Source organism: Oryctolagus cuniculus, chromosome 3, assembly GCF_051225735.1.
Source record: "Oryctolagus cuniculus isolate XC-2025 breed Fujian yellow rabbit chromosome 3, ASM5122573v1, whole genome shotgun sequence".
In the NCBI taxonomy this organism is placed as follows: domain Eukaryota; kingdom Metazoa; phylum Chordata; class Mammalia; order Lagomorpha; family Leporidae; genus Oryctolagus; species Oryctolagus cuniculus.
The window spans coordinates 135,845,208-135,863,479 of record NC_142869.1 but is presented as its reverse complement, the minus strand read 5'-3'; the positions used below and the strand labels follow the sequence as shown (position 1 = coordinate 135,863,479).

General features: G+C 45.5%; 1 pseudogene; it reads right to left on the bottom strand.

Moving 5' to 3' along the window:
• The window catches only part of LOC103348724 (laminin subunit beta-4-like), a 120,618-nt pseudogene that overhangs the window by 27,218 nt on the left and 75,128 nt on the right, over nt 1-18,272 (bottom strand).

Below are 18,272 nucleotides of genomic sequence, written 5' to 3'. Positions count from 1 at the left end.
CCTTCCACAGAGGTGGAAGGGACGGTAGCCAACCCGGGAAGAACCAGCAGCAAACCCGGGAAGGGCCAAGCAGACGAAAGAACAGCGCAGGGTCCTGTGTCGTTCCTCCATGAAGAGGGGGAGCAACACTGGCTGCTCCTCTTCTGATCCAGCTCTCTGCTATAGGCTGAGAAAGCAGCAGAAGATGGCCCAAGTCCTTGGGCCCCTGCACCCACATGGGAGACCCAGAGGAAGTTCCTGGCTCCTGGCTTTGGATCAGCACAGCTCTGCCGTGGCGGCCATTTGGGGAGTGAACCAGTGGATAAGAAGACCTTTCTCTCTGTCTCTCCCTCTCACTGTCTGTAAATCTAACTCTCATGTAAAAATTTTTTAAAATCTAATAAATAAAATGAATGAAAATAAATTCAAAACAAGACAAAAACAGGCTGTGCAGGCCTAGCCTGCAGGCTGCGGTTTGCAGCCCCTGCTGGCGAGGACTTTCACGGTGGCTACCTGAGTGTTTTCCGTGTCCGACCCCCAGCAGTCACTCTCCCTCAGCTCCCAGAACTGTGAAGTGCATGGTCACCAATCAGCCCCATTTCCCAAACCTGGAAACTGAGCCTCTGATGATGTAAGCTGTTTGCTTACGTGAGTCTCGCTGAGAGTGAGAGATCGAGCCAGGGGTTGAACTCAGTGGGGAGACTCTTGAACCTGTGTTCTCAAGCACTTCTCTGTTTTGCATATTTAAATTAAAATAAAAATGCAGGTAAATTATCATATATTAGACTTTCAATGATAATTCCCTATTTTAGAGGCCCAAGGTCCTGATCTTGAACCCTCATCTTACTGTAACCTGGGCATGAGACCACCACACCTTATGTTTTAAACCTTCATCATTCTTCCTCTGTCATGCTCTTAAAAAATCGTGCTTTTCATTTATCATGAAAAAAAAAAAAAAAACCCTAAATGTGTTCCTATTGCTGGGGATGATTTTCTGCTTCTGTTTATCTGGCAAATACACCTCCATCCTGTGACGCTCGCTTCCCTGAAAGATTTCCTAATACACTCAGCGAGCCTTCTGTCTTGCTTCTTTGCCAAGCAGCTTGAAATTGCCCTACATATCTAAATGCTGTGTGGGGCTCCCTGTATCCTGTGTACGCAGGGAGCCAGCGACGCAAGAGCGTCTCCCCGCCTCTCTTGCCCAGCCTGAGCAACTGCTGTTGGATTGCACACTTGAGAGAATCCGTACGGGCGCAGTTGTCCTGGATTCTCTGTGGCTTGGGGTGACCTCTGATGGATTCTGGGTTCTTTCAAAGGCACCTTATTCCAGAGGAGGAATGGGAGGACATTCCTGAATATCCACATGGAATTTTTTGAGCATCCTTAACGGATCTTTGCCAGCAATTGTTGCGCCAAATCAGGCATTCCACGAGAGCAGTGAGGCATTCCTAATCGCCATCTATAGGTCAAGATCAGATGAAAGACAGGAGCATGCACACAAGATAAGGAGCAAGAGCCAGAGTTTTTGTTTGGACCTGCACTCACCTGTATTTTCCCTTTACTGCTCCATTAGTCGGGCCAGGTATGAATAAACTCAATAGTGCCTCCCTTGGTAGCAACAGGTTGTCTTTTTCCAAATAGAACCAGGATGCTGTCTTCAACAGGAGAGGAGCTGGTCTAGGTGTTGCTTTGGAGTTTCCATTTCTCCTCCAATTTGATCTTGGATTCAGCTCACGTTCGATTTTCACAACAACGCAGTACAGGTTAAAGGCTTCCTGTATGTTGCATGAGTCCGGTCCCTACAAAGTCCTTGTGAGAAATGCTGAGTTTAATCCATTCTTGCTTCCTGTTCCCTTGCATTCAAGGTTGCTGGGAATGGAGTGGCTGACACCTCTTCCCCTCCTCCCCCCATTCCCCGCCCCCAGGAAGGCAAGGGAATTTCATTTGCTCCTGGCCATGGTAGAGTTCTAAGTTGCTGATGACTTGACACTCCTGCCCCACATACTGCCTTGGGCTTCAGTATTTGATTAGCGTCAGACCTCCTTAGCTTTCCTTATTCTTTTGAGCAAATGATATCTAGGTTGTGCAGTGTTGAAAGAATTGAAATGTCCATGTGCGAATACTAAGCGGCAAGACGTGTGTTTGCATGTTCTGAAGGGCTCAGGGGCTGTGGTGGGCAGCACAGGTGACTCACTGAGGAATGCAGCGTGGGTTTCCTCTAACTCTGTAGAAGCAAAGTGCATTCTTCCTGCTCTTACCCGTGGAACTTGCTTTAAGGACACTGGATCGCATAGCAATCTCTCCCCGGAGGTTTTCAAGTAAGAGGTCTACTTCATTCCTCCTTCTTACGATTGCTTCTTTCAAACCTTGAAATTCATACAGCGCTTTCAGTTCGCTCAGCTGCATTTGTTTTCTGTGAGAGAAAATGAAGATAAGTGTGGTTAAGTGTGTTTTACAACTGATATGCTGATGAAAAAAATGCTACCCCAGATTATCCTTATTTCTAAGTATCCGCAAATAGAAATGACTGCCCCCCACCCCAGCCACCACCACTTTTTTCATTTGAGAGTTTGTGATTTTGTTTATGGCTCATCACTTGCCTCTTAATGCAGCTTCCTGGGGGTATTTCAGCACGCATTTAAAATATGGCCAGCACAGGGGTCTAGTAGAATCAAGGGTTTTAAATCTTTCCAACTGTTTATTCTCTGCCTGTCTTCCTCCACTTCAGGTTTCAAAGCACAGGTTCAGACGCAGTTCATTTAAATCCATCTGAGCAAGTTGGTCTGCATTTGGCTTTCAGCACATGGGAAAGCAGAACCCCATACCCAGAGCCTAGGGCAAAGTCAGCTTTGCAGTCAGAATGAGTCTGCATTCAGCAAGGTTCTTTTCAGTACTAGGAACTACAGGGTCTTAACTTTGAACTTTCACAAGTGACAAGGTCTCCTGGCAGGCAAGTGTACCCCTGGGTGTGTTACTTTCCATCACATTCTCTGATGGGACACATCTTTTTTGTTTTGTTTTTGTTTAAAGATTTATTTATTTATTTGAAAGTCAGAGTTACACAGAGAGAGGAGAGGTAGAGAGAGAGAGAGAGAGGTCTTCCATCCTATGGTTCACTCCCCAGTTGGCTGCAATGGCTGGAGCTGCACCGATCCAAAGCCAGAAGCCAGGAGCTTCTTCTGGGTCTCCCACGTGGGTGCAGGGGCCCAAGGACTTGGACCATCTTCTACTGCTTTCCCAGGCCACAGCAGAGGGCTAGATTGGAAGTGGAGCAGCTGGGTCTCGAACCAGTGCCCATATGGGATGCTGGTGCTTCAGGTCAGGGAGTTAACCCGCTGCGCCACAGCACCAGCCAATGGGACACATCTTTGTCCCGCTTCAGTGTGCTGGATTCACAACAGTCAGTTTAGGTGAATGAGGAATAGAAATCTCATGATGGGGAAATTTGATGCAGGTCTTGAAGGCTAGAGTTGAGGGAAAGTACAAGATGAATTTATGGGACTGACTTATCTTGGTGCAAGTACAAAGTATTACCCAACACCTCCTAGCATTTTCTGCTTTAACTCTCTCTTCTAATCTACAGACTCTTCCTATGCGGCCAAGACTATATTCAGACCAATATTAACCACAATAATAATTACTGCTATATAATTAGTACTCCTTAAGCACTTACTGATTTTCAGACTCTGTGCCAAGTGGATCGTTTTCAGTCATTTTCACAAGAATTCTATGAAACAGGGATTCATCCCTGCTTTTGATTACGAAGCTGGAGCGTGGAGAAGTTAAGTACTTTGCCCAATGCCATACATACTGCTCCTGAGCAAATTTGAATCAATCAAATGGTTTGGCTTCTGAATTCACACCCATGCTACCCTGGAGTCTTGGTCCTCTCACTGCCCTTCGACTTCTCATTTATCCAGCAAATGTTTATTACATCATTCTGCCAGGCCTGGGGAATGCACACACATGTGAGAAGGCACTCTGTACCCCGGGGAGTCTCCCAGTGAGGCAATGGTGAGGGAGAGCCAAGAGGTGAGCAGATGGGAAAGGAAACACAAGGCTTACTCCGAGGAGGCCGGGAGGATTCCCCACATTGCCGTGGCTGTTCCGGAGGCCTAGGACTCAGCAGGTGGACCAGGAGGGCGCAGGCATCTTGGCTTCTCACTGCACATGCCCAGTAGCCACAGCTCTCTCTTTCTCCAGGCTTGGCCCTGGGACCCCACTCCGCCTGCTGTCTTCTCTCTGACTCTGCCCTGGGCTCCTGTAGTCTCTTCGTCTGGAATGTCCACTGTGGCTGAGCCTGTTCTCCTCTCTGGGTCCTTTGTCTGCCATTTTCCTGATATCTGCAACCACAATCCAGGGGCCCATGGCCCAAAGCGCATCCCTGGCCATGTTTCCTTTGGCTGACACAGAGCTCTCCTGAATTGGCCACCTGCATTTTTAAATGGGGACTTTAAAAAAAAAGATTTATTTATTTATTTGAAAGGCAGAGTTAGAGAGAGGCAGAGGCAGAGGCGGGGGGGGGGGGTGGGGGGAGAGAGAGAAGGATCTTCCATCCATTGGTTCACTCCCCAAATGGCCTCAATGGCCGGAACTGAGCCAATCTGAAGCCAGGAGCCTCTTCCAGGTCTCCCACGTGGGTACAGGGGCCCAAGCACTTGGGCCATCTTCTACTGCTTTCCCAGGCCACAGCAGAGAGCTGGATTGGAAGAGCCAGGTTTAGAACTGGCACCCATATGGGATGCCAGCACTGCAGGTGGCTATGCCATCACGCCGGCCCCTAACTGGGGACATTTCCATAACTTTCTAGATATCTGACATCTTTTGAAAAGCAGGGAGGGCTGGTGACAGAGTGTGCAACTGTGGGCAAAGGTCTGCAGAGGACATTGGCTTGCCTGGTCTCACCTGCCAGCTTACCTGGGCCACACGACCTCTCTAGGACCTGTCGCTGCACTTATGATGTGATAGCACATTCAGCTATCCAGGGGGTTGTATCTTCTTTCTTCTATAACTTTCCAGCAATTACCATACACTGCTGGGATACTGACTATTGCCTAATAACCGCACTGTGTTACACATCTTAAAACTCTACAGATTTAACTATTCCTTAACCTAGGAACTGTTACTGGGGATGGGGAAGATGTTTTGCAATATAAATGCATTTCAGGAGGATTTTTAGGGACTACAAGACTGGCATTGTGGTGCAGCCAGTTAAGCTGTCACCTGTTACCAGCTTTGCTTATGAGCATTGGTTTGAGCCCCAGCTGCTCTACTTCCAATCCAGCTTCCTGTCAATGCACCTGAGAAGGCAGTGGAAGATGGCCCAAGTACTTGAGGCTCTGCCACACAGGTTGTTTACCTGGATGGAGTTTCAGGCTCCTGGCTTTGGCCTGGTTCAGCCCCAGCTGTTGTGGCCCTTTGGGTAGTGAACCAGCAGATGGAAGGAAGATCTCTCTCTTCCTCCTCTCTGTCATTCCCTCTCTCTGTAACTCTGCCTTCCAAATAAATAAACCTTTTTTTTTTAAAGGAAAAGTTCATGGAAAATAGAATTAAAAGTTTATTTTAATGTGAGAAATTTTAAAATCCATGCAGTTTTTTCATAATATGCATTTCCATGAACTTTTTGAAAACTCCCTTAAATGCATAGCACTAAAATGAACTTGTCTTTTAAGTCTATTTTTCCATGAACTTTTTGAAGCACCCTCGAATGAGCTTCTATTAGGGTAGGAAGTACACTCAGTTCATCCTGTTTTCTCCGGAGCAGGAAGGCAAACTTTACCCTGGGAGCCATGGCATCTCCATCATAAAAATTCAACTCTGCCAGCACAGAGGGAAAGCAGGCACAGAGAACATGTAAATATAGGGGTGGTATTTGTTTACAAAAACAAGGACATCAGATTTAACTCATGCACTGGAATTGATTGACTTCTGACCTACAGCAAGCAACACCTCAAGAAATGTTGATGGGGGCTGGTGCTGTGGCGTAGTGGTTAAAACTGCTGCCTGCAGTGTCAGCATCCCATAGGGGTCCCGGCTGCTCTGCTTCCAATCCAGCTCTCTGCTATGGACTGGGAAAGCAGAAGATGGCCCAAGCCCTTGGGCCCCTGCACCCATGCAGGAGACCCAGAGGAAGCTCCTGGCTCTGGATTGGTACAGCTCCAGCCGTTGTGGCCAATTGGGGGAGTGAATCAGTAGATGTAAGACCTCTCTCTCTCTCTCTCTCTCTCTCTCTCTCTCCATATATATATATATTTAGATGCCTCTCCTTCTCTCTATATATAACTCTGCCTTTCAAATAAACAAACAAATCTTAAAAAAAATAAATGGTTGATAAATGATGAATAATAAAAAAACCACTCAGTCATTTGTAACAGAAATGATCTTGCATTTTGAAGGAATGACCCTACTTACAGTAAGACTTCACATTAACGGGACTTCCAAGATGGCGGAATTGAGATGATTGGTATCCTCCTCAGAGTGCAATCAAAGCAACAAATAAGTAGCTGCCCTTGTTATGAATGGCAGGAACCTTGGAGGATATGGACACCTGGGATGGCTGCACAGATTGAAAATCAAAGCCACAGGGCCAGCACTGTGGCTGTGGGTTAAAGCCCTGGCCTGCAGTGCGGGCATCCCATATGGGCGCTCCTCTTCCAAGCTAGCTCTCTGCTATGGCCTGGGAAAGCAGTAGAAGGTGGCCCAAGACCTTGGGCCCCTGCACCTGCGTGGGAGACCTAGAAGAAGCTCCTGGCTCCTGGCTTCGGATTGGAGCAGCTCCTGCTGTTGTGGCCAATTGGGGAGTGAACCAGTGGATGGAAGACCTCTCTCTCTGTCTCTACCTATCTCTGTAACTCTGTCTTTCAAATAAATAAAATTAATCTTTAAAAAATTAAAAAGAAAATCAAAGCCACTGAGAAACTGAAGCTCCAGCCCAGTGGTGGAAGTTGGGAGAAAAGGGGGCGGGGAAAGGGTCCATGGGGAGAGCCTCAGCAGAGCCAGCCTTCACAGCTGCCTTATCAGGCCATCCTTGCTCAGGAGGCATCCAAGTGGCCCAGTGTTGGGCATTGCCTGAAACCTCCATTACAATATGGCGCCTGGCGAGGGGCGTGTCTGCGGCTGCTGCAGTTAAGCTACGTAAGATCAGACCACCTGCAGGGATAGGTCCGCTCTAGTTCCGGACACGTGGACAGTGCATGATCCCTATACTTTACTTAAGGTGCCCCTGTGAGTGGTCCATCCATGCCTGCGTGACCTTTTCTCTGACTGGCTCCCCTACTGTGCATGTCCTTCGTAAGCTTTATAAGCCTGCACACTTCTTCAATAAAGCAGTTCCTGCTTCGACAGAACTCACGGGTGCTTGTGGTGTGTGCCTCACCCGTCGACCTTACCTCTCCTGTTCGCCTTGTTGGGGAGTGTCTGTGCTGTCTCCTGCTGGTCAGGGGCCAGCCTCAGGCTTAAGACTCCAACAGCCCAAGTACTTGCATCTCTGCCACACATATTTTGTTTTTTTTTTTTTTTTTTTTTAAAGATTTATTTATTTATTTGACAGGTAGAGTTACAGACAGTGAGAGAGAGACAGAGAGAAAGGACTTTTTTTCTGTTGGTTCACTCCCCAAATGGCCACAAAAGCTAGAGCTACACCAATCCGAAGCCAGGAGCCAAGTGCTTCTTCCAGGTCTCCCATGCAGGTGCAGGGGCCCAAAGACTTGGGCCATCCTCCATTGCCTTCCTAGGCCACAGCAGAGAGCTAGATTGGAAGAAGAGCAGCCGGGACTAGAACCAGCACCCATATGGGATGCTGGCACTGCAGGTGGAGGATTAACCTAGTGTGCCACAGTGCCGGCCCCTGCCACAAATGTTGTTTACCTGCAGAGCCAAAGCCCAGGAAGGGAGAGATGCCTACAGATCTCATGGTCAACTACTTTGATTCAGAGGAGGAAGCCACATTCTGTCCCCCACAACCGCCAGAGCTACCGTTCTGTGGCATCATCTTGAGAAAGGAGTCACCGTGGCGCTCCACTCGGCTCTAGAGGACAGAGGCCCCTGCATATCCCCACTCCTGCAGCCCCACACATGTCCCCCCATACCAGAAAGCGGTACTGCAGCCTCTTGGATCCAAAAGGACCCAGCAGGGCAACAGTGACTGCAGCACCCAAGCCTATGCAGTGCTCTGCAGCAGAGGTATGAAGAGCAGCAGGGGGTTCTGCCCTAGGACCCTAGGGGTTGGGCACCTGCTCTCTCAAGTGTGGGCTCTTCCTCTCCCAACTCCTTCCTCTCCCCCTGCTGCCCAGTGCCATGGTTGTTGCAGCAAGGACCCAGTCACACCAGGCCTCCCAGTCAGGGATCCTATGACCCCAGCCCAGCTCAGTGTGTCCACCAGTGCTCAGGACTGGGTTAAGGACTGAGCAGGTGCCCGTCCTGCTCATGGTGCCATGCAATTTCTGCAGCTTTGGGCTTGCATGGGCAGTGGCTGGGGGGGGGGGTCTGTATGTAGGTCCTACGGCTTTGGGGTCTGATACAGATGGTAACTGGTGCTCTGGGTACTCATTCATCCCAGCTGGTCCCACGACTTTGGGCCCTCCCATTGGCATCAGCATGGGGGTCTACACAGCCTGCTCATCCCAGCACCAGCATGATGTGGCTTCTGCACTTCACATGGACAGCAACTGGACTGCATGCTAGGGATCTGAACAAACTCTGGGCCCCAGGAGTGCCCCAGACCCCTGCCAATGCTACTAGCCACTATAGCAGAAGAGGCTACACTTTGGCAACCAACAGAACTGAAGACAAAGTAACCTACCAAAGTGATGCTAGAGGATGCAATGAAAGGAAAAGGCTCTCAATCCATGGAAGCCATGTTTCAGAAAGTGACAGAACCATCAAGCCTTCCAGATGGACAAAAATTAATGTAGGGACACAAGAAGCATGAAAAGCAAGGCAACATGACACCTGAAAAAGGAACTTCATAATGCTTTGATCTCAGACTGCAAAGAAAGGGAGATTGATGAAATGTCTCCTAGGGAATTCAAAAGAATAGTTGTAAGGATATTCAGAGAGAAAACGAAGTCAAATACATGACACAAATGTGAAATTAAGCAAAACGAAATAGATCTTGAAAAAGAATCAAACAAAAATCTTAGAGATGAAGAGCTCAATATACTGGATCCAAATAAATACAGTTGAAAGCTCAATAACATGGGGCCAGTGCTGTAGCGTAGTTGGCCAAGTCTTTGCCTAGCAAAGGCTGCCATCCCATATGGGCTCTGGTTTGAGTCCCGGCTGCTCCACTTCGGATCCAGCTCTCTGCTATGGTCTGGGAAAGCAGTGGAAGATGCCCAGGTGCTTGGGCCCCTGCACCCATATGGGAGACCCTGAAGAAGCTGCTGGCTTCAGATCATTCCCCACTGAGGCCATTTGGGGAGTGAACCAGCGGATGTAAGACTTTCTCTCTGTTTCTCTCTTTATCTGTAACTCTACCTTGCAAATAAATAAAATCTTTAAAAAAAGAAGAAAAAGAATTAAAAGAAATGAAGACAGTTTTCTCATCTCTGGGACACGACTAAATAAATCAATATTCAACTTTTTGTAGTCCCTAAAAGAATAGAAAAGAAGAGTGGTATAGAAAACCTACCCAGTTCCATAATGTAGAGGAAAGTGTGGACATCCAAGCACAGGAAGCCCACAGGAGCCAAGGTAGACATGAAAGAACCTCACCAAGAAACATTGTTTTCAAACTTGCAAAAGTACAACATAAAAAAAAGGGAATTCTAAAATTTGCAAGAGAAAAGCACCAGATTACTTATTTTAAGGGAATCCTCATTAAATTCTATTTTTTTCAATAGAAATCTTACAGCCCAGGAGGGAATGAGAAGATATATTCCACATTCTGAAAGAAAAAAAAAAACCTGCCAAGCCAGAGTGCTTTACTCAGGAAGCCTATCTTTAACATATGAAGCATAATCAGAGATTTTCCAAGATGAGCAAAAACTGAAGGAATTCATCCCTACCAGACCAGCTTTACAAGTGATACTTGAAGACGTCCTACACACAGAAACACGGATAACTTCCAATGTGTGAAATGTATATGTGAATGTATATGAAAATGTACGGCAGTATAAAACCCATGAGAAAAAGAACAAAGGTATTCAGGGCCGGCACTGTGGTGCAGCAGGTTAACGCCCTGGCCTGAAGTGCCATATGGGAGCCAGTTCTAGCCCCAGCTGCTCCACTTCCGGTCCAGCTCTCTACTATGACCTAGGAAAGCAGTAGAAGATGGCCCATGTCCTTGGGCCCCTGTCCCCATGTGGGAGACCCAGAAGAAGCTCCTGGCTCCTGGCTTCAGATCAGTGCAGCTCTGGCTGTTGTGGCCAATTAGGGTATGAACCATCCAATGAGGACCTCTCTCTCTGCCTCTCCTCTCTCTGTGTAACTCTGACTTTCAAATAAATAAATAATTTTTTTAAAAGAACAAAGGTATTCAAACTATTCGAAATTTTAAAGGAAAAATGACAGGACCAACTAAAACTTCAATAATAAACTTGAAAGTAAATGGAGTAAATTCCTCAATTAAAGGATACAGACCAAGTGAATGGATAGAAAAGCAAGACTCAATAAAACACTGCCCAAAAGAAACTCATTTCATCAGTAAAGGCGCACACAGACTGAAAGTGAAAGGATACAAAAAGATATTTCACTCTAATGGAAGCCAAAAGCAAGTAGGAGTGGAGACATTGATATTAGGGAAAAAACAAGCTTTAAGACACAAACTGCAGGAAGAAACAGATGGTTACTAGGTAATGATCAAGAAGATACAGTTATTGTAAATGTATATGTGCTGAATGCTGGAGCATCCAGTTTTAGAAAACAAACATTATTAGATTTAAAAAGGTAAGCTCCAACACAACCCCACTTCTATCAATGGACAGATCTAAACCAAATAAAATAAAATAAAATAAAAGAAACAGCAGAGTTAACACTATTAACACTACAGACCAAATGGATCCAGCAGACATTTAAAGCACATTCCATCCAGCAGCTGCAGGATACACATTCTTTTCATCAGCACTTGGAACATCTCAAGGATAGATTGTAAATTACACCATGAAGCAATCGTAATCAACTCAAAAATACTGAAATCACATCATATGTCTTTTCTGACCACAATGCAGTAAAATTCAAAATCAACAACAAAAGAAACTTTAGAAATTAAACAAATACATGGAGACTGAGCAACACGGCCCTGAATGAAAAATGGATTGTTTAAGAAATCAAAAGGGAAGTTTTAAAAATCCTTGAATGGAAATGCAAACACAGCAAACCAAAGCTTATGGGGTGCAGCAAAACAGTGTAAGAGTGAAGTTTCTAGCAATAAGTGCCAACATTCAAAAAGGAAAAAGCTGTCAAATAAATAACCTAACAGTGTATCTCAGGGCCCAAGAAAAACAACAAACTAAACCTAAAGCCAGTAGAAGAAAAGAAATAATACAAATTAGAGAACTAAATGAGATAGAAACTAAGAAAATAATTCAAAAGATTAAACAAAGAATTGTTTTTTTGGAAAAATTACAAAAACTGATAAACCTTTAGTTGGATAAACAGGAAAAAAGACTCAATTGAATAAAATCAGAGATGAGAAAGGCTATATTATAACTGATACCACAGAAACACAAAATATCATTAGGGACTACTACAAATAGTAATACATCAAAAGGTTGGGTAATTAGAAGAAACAGGTACATCTCATATTAAAATGGAACCATGGAGGCATAGAAAACCAGAGCGTACCAAGAGTGAGTAATGAGAGTCAATCAGCAATAAAATGCATCTCAGAAAAGAAGGGTCAGAACTAATGACTTCAGTGTGGAATTCTACCAAACTTTTAAGAACACCAATCCTTCTGAACCCATTGCAAAAAACTGAAAGACAGGGAATCCTTCCAAACTCATTCTATAAGGACATCATTTGATCCCAGACCAAACAAGGACAAGACAAAAAAGCAATTATAGATTAATATCCCATAGATGTAACCATTCTCAACAGAATATTGCAAATTAAATTCAACAACACCTCAAAAAGTTCATTCAGACTGACCAAGTTGGATGTATCCTAAAGATGCTGGGATGGTTCAACATATGCAAATCAGTCAATGTAATTCACTACGTCAACAGAAAAAAGGATAAAAAATCATATAATCACCTCATAGATGCAGAAAAGCATTTCATAACATTACATATCCATTCTTTAGAAGACATTGAACAAATAAGGTTCAGAAGAAACATACCTAAACATGATAAAGGATGTATATGACAAAGTCATAGCTTATATCTTACGAATGGAAAACTGCTGAAAGCATTTCCTCTCAGGTCAGGAACCAGATGAGGCTTTCAATGTTGCCTCTCTTACTCGATAGAGTGCTGGAGTTTTAGAGCAATTAGCCACGAGAAAGGAAAAGAAGGCCTACAAATAGCAAAGAAGTCCAACTATCACTGTTTGCAGAGGACATGATTCCAAACAGAGAGAAACTTAGACTCCACCAAGAGACCATTAGAATTGGTAAATAAATTCAGCAAAATTATAGTGTGCAAAATCAACACACAAAAATCAGTAGGATTCCTGTACACCAATAAAGAACTTTTTGAGAACAAAATTATAAGAGCAATCCCATTCACAACGGCTACCAAAAAAATTGGAATAAATTTATCCAAGGATGTGAAAGAGCTCCACAATGAAAATTATAAAACACGGTTGAAAGAAATTGAACATGACACAAATTGGAAAGACCTGTCATGTTCATGAATTAGAAGAGTATTGTTAAAATGTTCTTCTTACTCATAGAGATTTACAGATTCAATGCAATCCTTATCACAATACCAATGACATTCTTCACAGAACTAGAAAAATAGGCTAAAATTCAGCTTTTCATCAGTACAACTGAGATAGCTGAGGAAGAAAGGTCTATTCTGGTTCATAGTTTGGAGGCTCACAGTTCAAAATCAGGGGACCCCATTAGTCTGATGTCTGATGGATTTAACAGTACTCCAAAACTGGACCTGAGCAAGCAGGTGCAAGGATTCTTTGCCGGGAGATCTTCAAAGAAAATCTACACTTCTAGGCCTCTGATGGGCCTGTGAATGAGGGGCAAAGGTCTCTGAGATGTCTTAGGCTCTTTCTTCCATTCTTTTGCGCATAATACTTGGTTCCCTTTTATGTGTTCTAATTTCTCTAGCAATACCTAATTTCTAATTTCTCCACATCGCTTTCCTCGTCTAAACAAGCTTTTTTTTATTTTTAACAGGCAGAGTGGACAGTGAGAGAGAGACAGAGAGAAGAGTCTTCCTTTACTGTTGGTTCACCCTCCAATGGCCGCTGCAGCCGGCACACCGCGCTGATCCGAAGCTGGGAGCCAGGTGCTTCTCCTGGTCTCCCATGGGGTGCAGGGCCCAAGCACTTGGGCCATCCTCCACTGCACTCCCAGGCCACAGCAGAGAGCTGGCCTGGAAGAGGGGCAACTGGGAAAGAATCCAGTGCCGTGACCGGGACTAGAACCCCGTGTGCCGGAGCCACAAGGCGGAGGATTAGCCTATTGTGCCGTGGCACCGGCCTAAACAAGCTTGCTTGCTTGCTTGCTTTCTTTCTTTCTTCTTTTTTTTTTTTTTTTTTTTTTTTTGACAGGCAGAGTGGATAGTGAGAGAGAGAGACAGAGGGAAAGGTCTTCCCTTTGCCGTTGGTTCACCCTCCAATGGCCGCCGCGGCCGGCGCGCTGCGGCCGGCGCACCGCGCTGATCCGATGGCAGGAGCCAGTTGCTTCTCCTGGTCTCCCATGGGGTGCAGGGCCCAAGCACTTGGGCCATCCTCCACTGCCTTCCTGGGCCATAGCAGAGAGCTGGACTGGAAGAGGGGCAACTGGGAAAGAATCCGGCGCCCTGACCGGGACTAGAACCCGGTGTGCCGGTGCCGCTAGGTGGAGGATTAGCCTATTGAGCCACGGCGCTGGCCTAAACAAGCTTTCTTATCCTTATTTCCTTGGCCAGGCTGTGAATTTTCTTAATCTTTCTGTTCTTCCATGCTTTGCTCTGCTCCAGATTCTCACTGTAAAAATTACTGACAGCAGCCAATCACACCCATGCTGTGGCTTGAATGCTTCATTGCATTGGAATCCCCCCCATCCAAAAAAACCAGCCCATCTTTAAGCTCAGCCTGCCACACAAAATCTCAGGACAGGGATGCAGTTCAGCCAGGTTCTTTGCTGCCAGGAAACAAGGCTGGCCTTTGGACTGACTCCCAACAGAATTCACATTTACATCCAAGGCATTATCAACATTGGCCTTCACTGTCCACATTTCTACCAGCATCTGGTCTTAGCCCTTACCAACATTGCCCATAATGCTCTGCTTACTGCATTTGAGGCTTTCCCCAGCTTGGGCCTTCAAACTCCTCCAATGTTTTCCAATAAATCAGTTCCAAAGGCTCCTCCACATTTTTAGATAGATTTAATAGGAATGACTGTGCTTCTGGTACCAAATTTCTATAGCAGTCAGCATTTTTTTTGCTTTGTTTTTTAAGATTTATTTATTTGAAAGTCAAACAGAGAGAGAGAGAGAGGAAGAGAGAGATCAAGATCTTCCATCCATTGGTTCATTCCCTGAGATGGCCAGGGCTGGACCAGGCTGAAGCCAAGAGCCAATAGCTTCATCTGGGTCTCCCACATGGGTAGCAAGGGCCCAAGCACTTGGGGCATCTTTTGCTGCCCTTCCCAGGCCATCAGCAGGGGGCTGGATTGGTAGTAGAGCAACTAGGATACAAATGGGTGCCCATATGGGATTCTGGCACTGAAGGTGGCAGCTCTGCCCACTGCACCACAATGCCAGCCCCAGCATTTTTGTTTTTAAACTATAAGTAAAAATCTTAGGAGGAGCTTCTTAGAGAGGAAGAGGCTTACTTCAGCTCATGGTTTGGAGAGTCCCAGTCCAAGATCAGGCAGTCTCATTAGTGTGGTGTCCGATACAGCTGGCCATGGTGAATACGCGTAGAGGGGAAAATCAAAAAGAGATCCAGAAAACATGGAGACAAAAGGAGCACAAATTTGATGACTGTCGTGTGGTCTTTCTAAAGCTGTCGTGATCCCATCCTGAGGCTTTACCGCAGCAATCTAATCCAATCAAATCACTTCCCCAAGCTCCACCTTCAGACACCACAAGTGGATCAAGCCCCCACCCCTGGTTCATCAATCATTAATCCATTAACCACCAACGTAAGACTTTGAGGTATGTATGAGTTTGGGGAACCAAATCTTGTTCAAATCCATAACAGACTTTGAACAGCCAAAGCAATCTTGAACAAAAAGATTAAATCTAATTTTAAGATGTATTATAAAGTTATTGTATTATGGAGTTACTGTAACCAAAATAGCACAGTATTGGCATAAAACAGTCACACAGAACCATGGAACAGAACAGAATCCCCAGAAATCAATTCATGTATCAACATTCAATGTATCTGTGACAAATGAGCTAAAGACACATCCTGGAGAGGAGACAGTCTCTTCGGTAAATGGTGCTGGGAAAAATAGATAACCACATACAAAAGACTGAAATTTGAAATATCCCCTCTCCCAGGCCCCAGCTCCAAACACACATACATACATACACCACACGGCCCTACCTCTCTATACAAAATTCAACTCAAAGTGGATCAAAGACTTGAAAGTAAGACCTGAAACAAGTACCAGTGTGGTGGCATAGTGGGTTAAGCTACTGCTTGATGCAGGCGTCCCATACAGGCACCAGTTCATGTCCCAGCGGCTCCACTTCTGATCTAGCTCCCTGATAATGTACCTGGGAAAAGCAGCGGAAGATGGTCCAAGTGCTTAGGCCCTTGCACCCACATGGGAGACCTGGAAGAAGCTCCTGGCTCCTGGCTTGGAACCAGCCCAACCCCAGCTTTTGTGGCCATTTGGGGAGTGAACCAGCAGATGGAAGATTCTTTCTGTCTCTCCCTCTCACTGTCTGTAACTACCTCTCAAATAAATAAAATAAATCTTTTTTTTTTTAAAGATTTATTTTATTTATTTGACAGAGTTACAGAGAGAGAGACAGAGGTCTTCCATCTCCTGTTTTACTCCCCAAATGGTGGCAATGACCAGAGATAAGCTGATCTGAAGCCAGGAGCTTCTTCCAGGTCTCCCACATGGGTGCAGGGGCCCAAGCACTTGGGCCATCTTCCGCTGCTTTCCCAGGCCACAGCAAAGAGCTGGACTGGAAGTGAAGCAGCTGGGACGCCAACCGGTGCCCATGTGGGATGCCAGCACTGCATTCCTACATACATAGCAGCAGTATTCACAACAGACGAGATAAGGAATCAACTCCTGACTTCAGCTTCCTGCTAATGCAGACCCTGGGAGGTAGCCATGATGGCTCAAGTAATTAGGTTCCTGTCACTCATATGGGAGACCTGTATTGAGCTCCTGGCTTCCAGCTTTGGCCTTGGCTGGGCCATTGTGGACAATTAGGGAAGAACCAATGGATAGCAGTACTCTTGCTTTCTCTGTTTCTCTGCCTCATAAATAGATAAAATATAAGGAAATAAATAAAAATTCATTTGACAGCTTGAACACAAATAATCACACAAACAATACCAGTTACAAATAAATCCTGATTAACACAGCAGAATCCTCAGTGAGATACCACTTCTGTGTATCTGGCTTTGGCCCAGAGGCCTCCGCAGTAAGTCCTTGGGGGCGGCATTGTGTCACCGCACCAGCTGCAGGCCAGGGTTCCTCTTCCCCAGGACCTTAGCAGGATCTGTGGCCTGAGCTGACCGTGGGTGATGTTTCCTCTATTGCATCACTCTAAGAAATGAAAGTTTTTTAAAATGAAATAGGAGTATTGAAATATTACAGGCACACAGGAAAAGATACTAAGAGATTTTCCAAGAGCTAAACTTCATCTGTCTTTCAAAAATTTATCTATGTATTTATTTTCATTTTTTGGAAGGTAGTGTAACAGAGGGTGGGGAGAAAGGAGCAAGAGAGAAGACAGAAGAAACAGAACTTCCATTAGCTGGTTCACTCCCAAAGCCTGCAACAGCTGGGCCTGGGCTATGAACCCAGAACCCAACCAGGTCTCCCACCTGAGTGTTAGGGACTATATATATACCTTACCGCAAAAGCACATTTATAAAGGAGTGGAGACAAAGAAAGAAGTATCATGCCTGGCTATGTAGGGGTGACCACGATGATCAGCCTGTCACATCTAACCCTTTAGATTGATTTCTTTTGGAGACTGACTTTAAATGGAGATTTCAAACTCCTGCCTCCTAGAACCAGCCCACACTTGAAATTTGCCCTGTCCAATAGGGTAGCCACCGGCCACAAGTAGTTATTTTATGTTGAAAGAATTAACGAATTTTGTCCCACATTTCAAGTGTTCAACAGTTACAGGTGGCAAGTGGTCCTGCCCTGGACAGTCAGTACAGAACATTTCCATCAGTGTGGAAAGTTCTCTCTGATTCAGCGGCTCTCAATGCTACTGCTCACGCCTGGCGTGAAAGGCATTGGAACATAAACTCTGAGGGGACAGGGGCCCTGCCTTGCTGGTTCACTATCTGGAGTACCTAATAGGCATTCTCTGAGTATCTGTCACACAAGTGAGTGACTGAACAAGGGTTCTGAGAGTGGCTTTGAGGAGACCTCTTCTCTCTGGCGTCCCATGAGGCATCTCCCAGGTGGATCCAGAGACATCAATTTTCCTCGACATGCAACCAAACGGCATGTGGACGATAAGGAAGCCTTGACCTTCCAGGTCTGCTGCACTTGGAGGAATTTTATTACAGGCTGCAGATTTTAATATAGGCCAATGTTCTATAATCCAAAAGTTTTAATATAGGATAAAGATCATTTTACAGGTTGATGAAAATGTGACTTTCTAAACTAGAATGTAACTTTAGGAAGTTTCTAATTAAGTCCAAGCAACCCCAAAGGAACTTAAAATTCAGTGGATTCCCAGCAGGCCTGAGGTAAGGCCAGCTGACTGATGTGTTCTCGAAATTCCCAATACTTATGAATGCACTGTCCCAGTGGATCACCATAATGTTTCCCCTGTACTCACAGCTGCATGTCCCACCATAGCTTGATTTGCATGGACACTGGCCTGTTACCTGTGGGAACAGTCACGGGTGAGGACTTGAGAAGCTTTACGGTCTAAAGAAAATCATGCGTTTTCCTGGAGAACATTTTCTGCTTGGTGATTTAGAACATACAGCTGTGCAAAGGCGGACGAAGGATGATTCCCACGGCC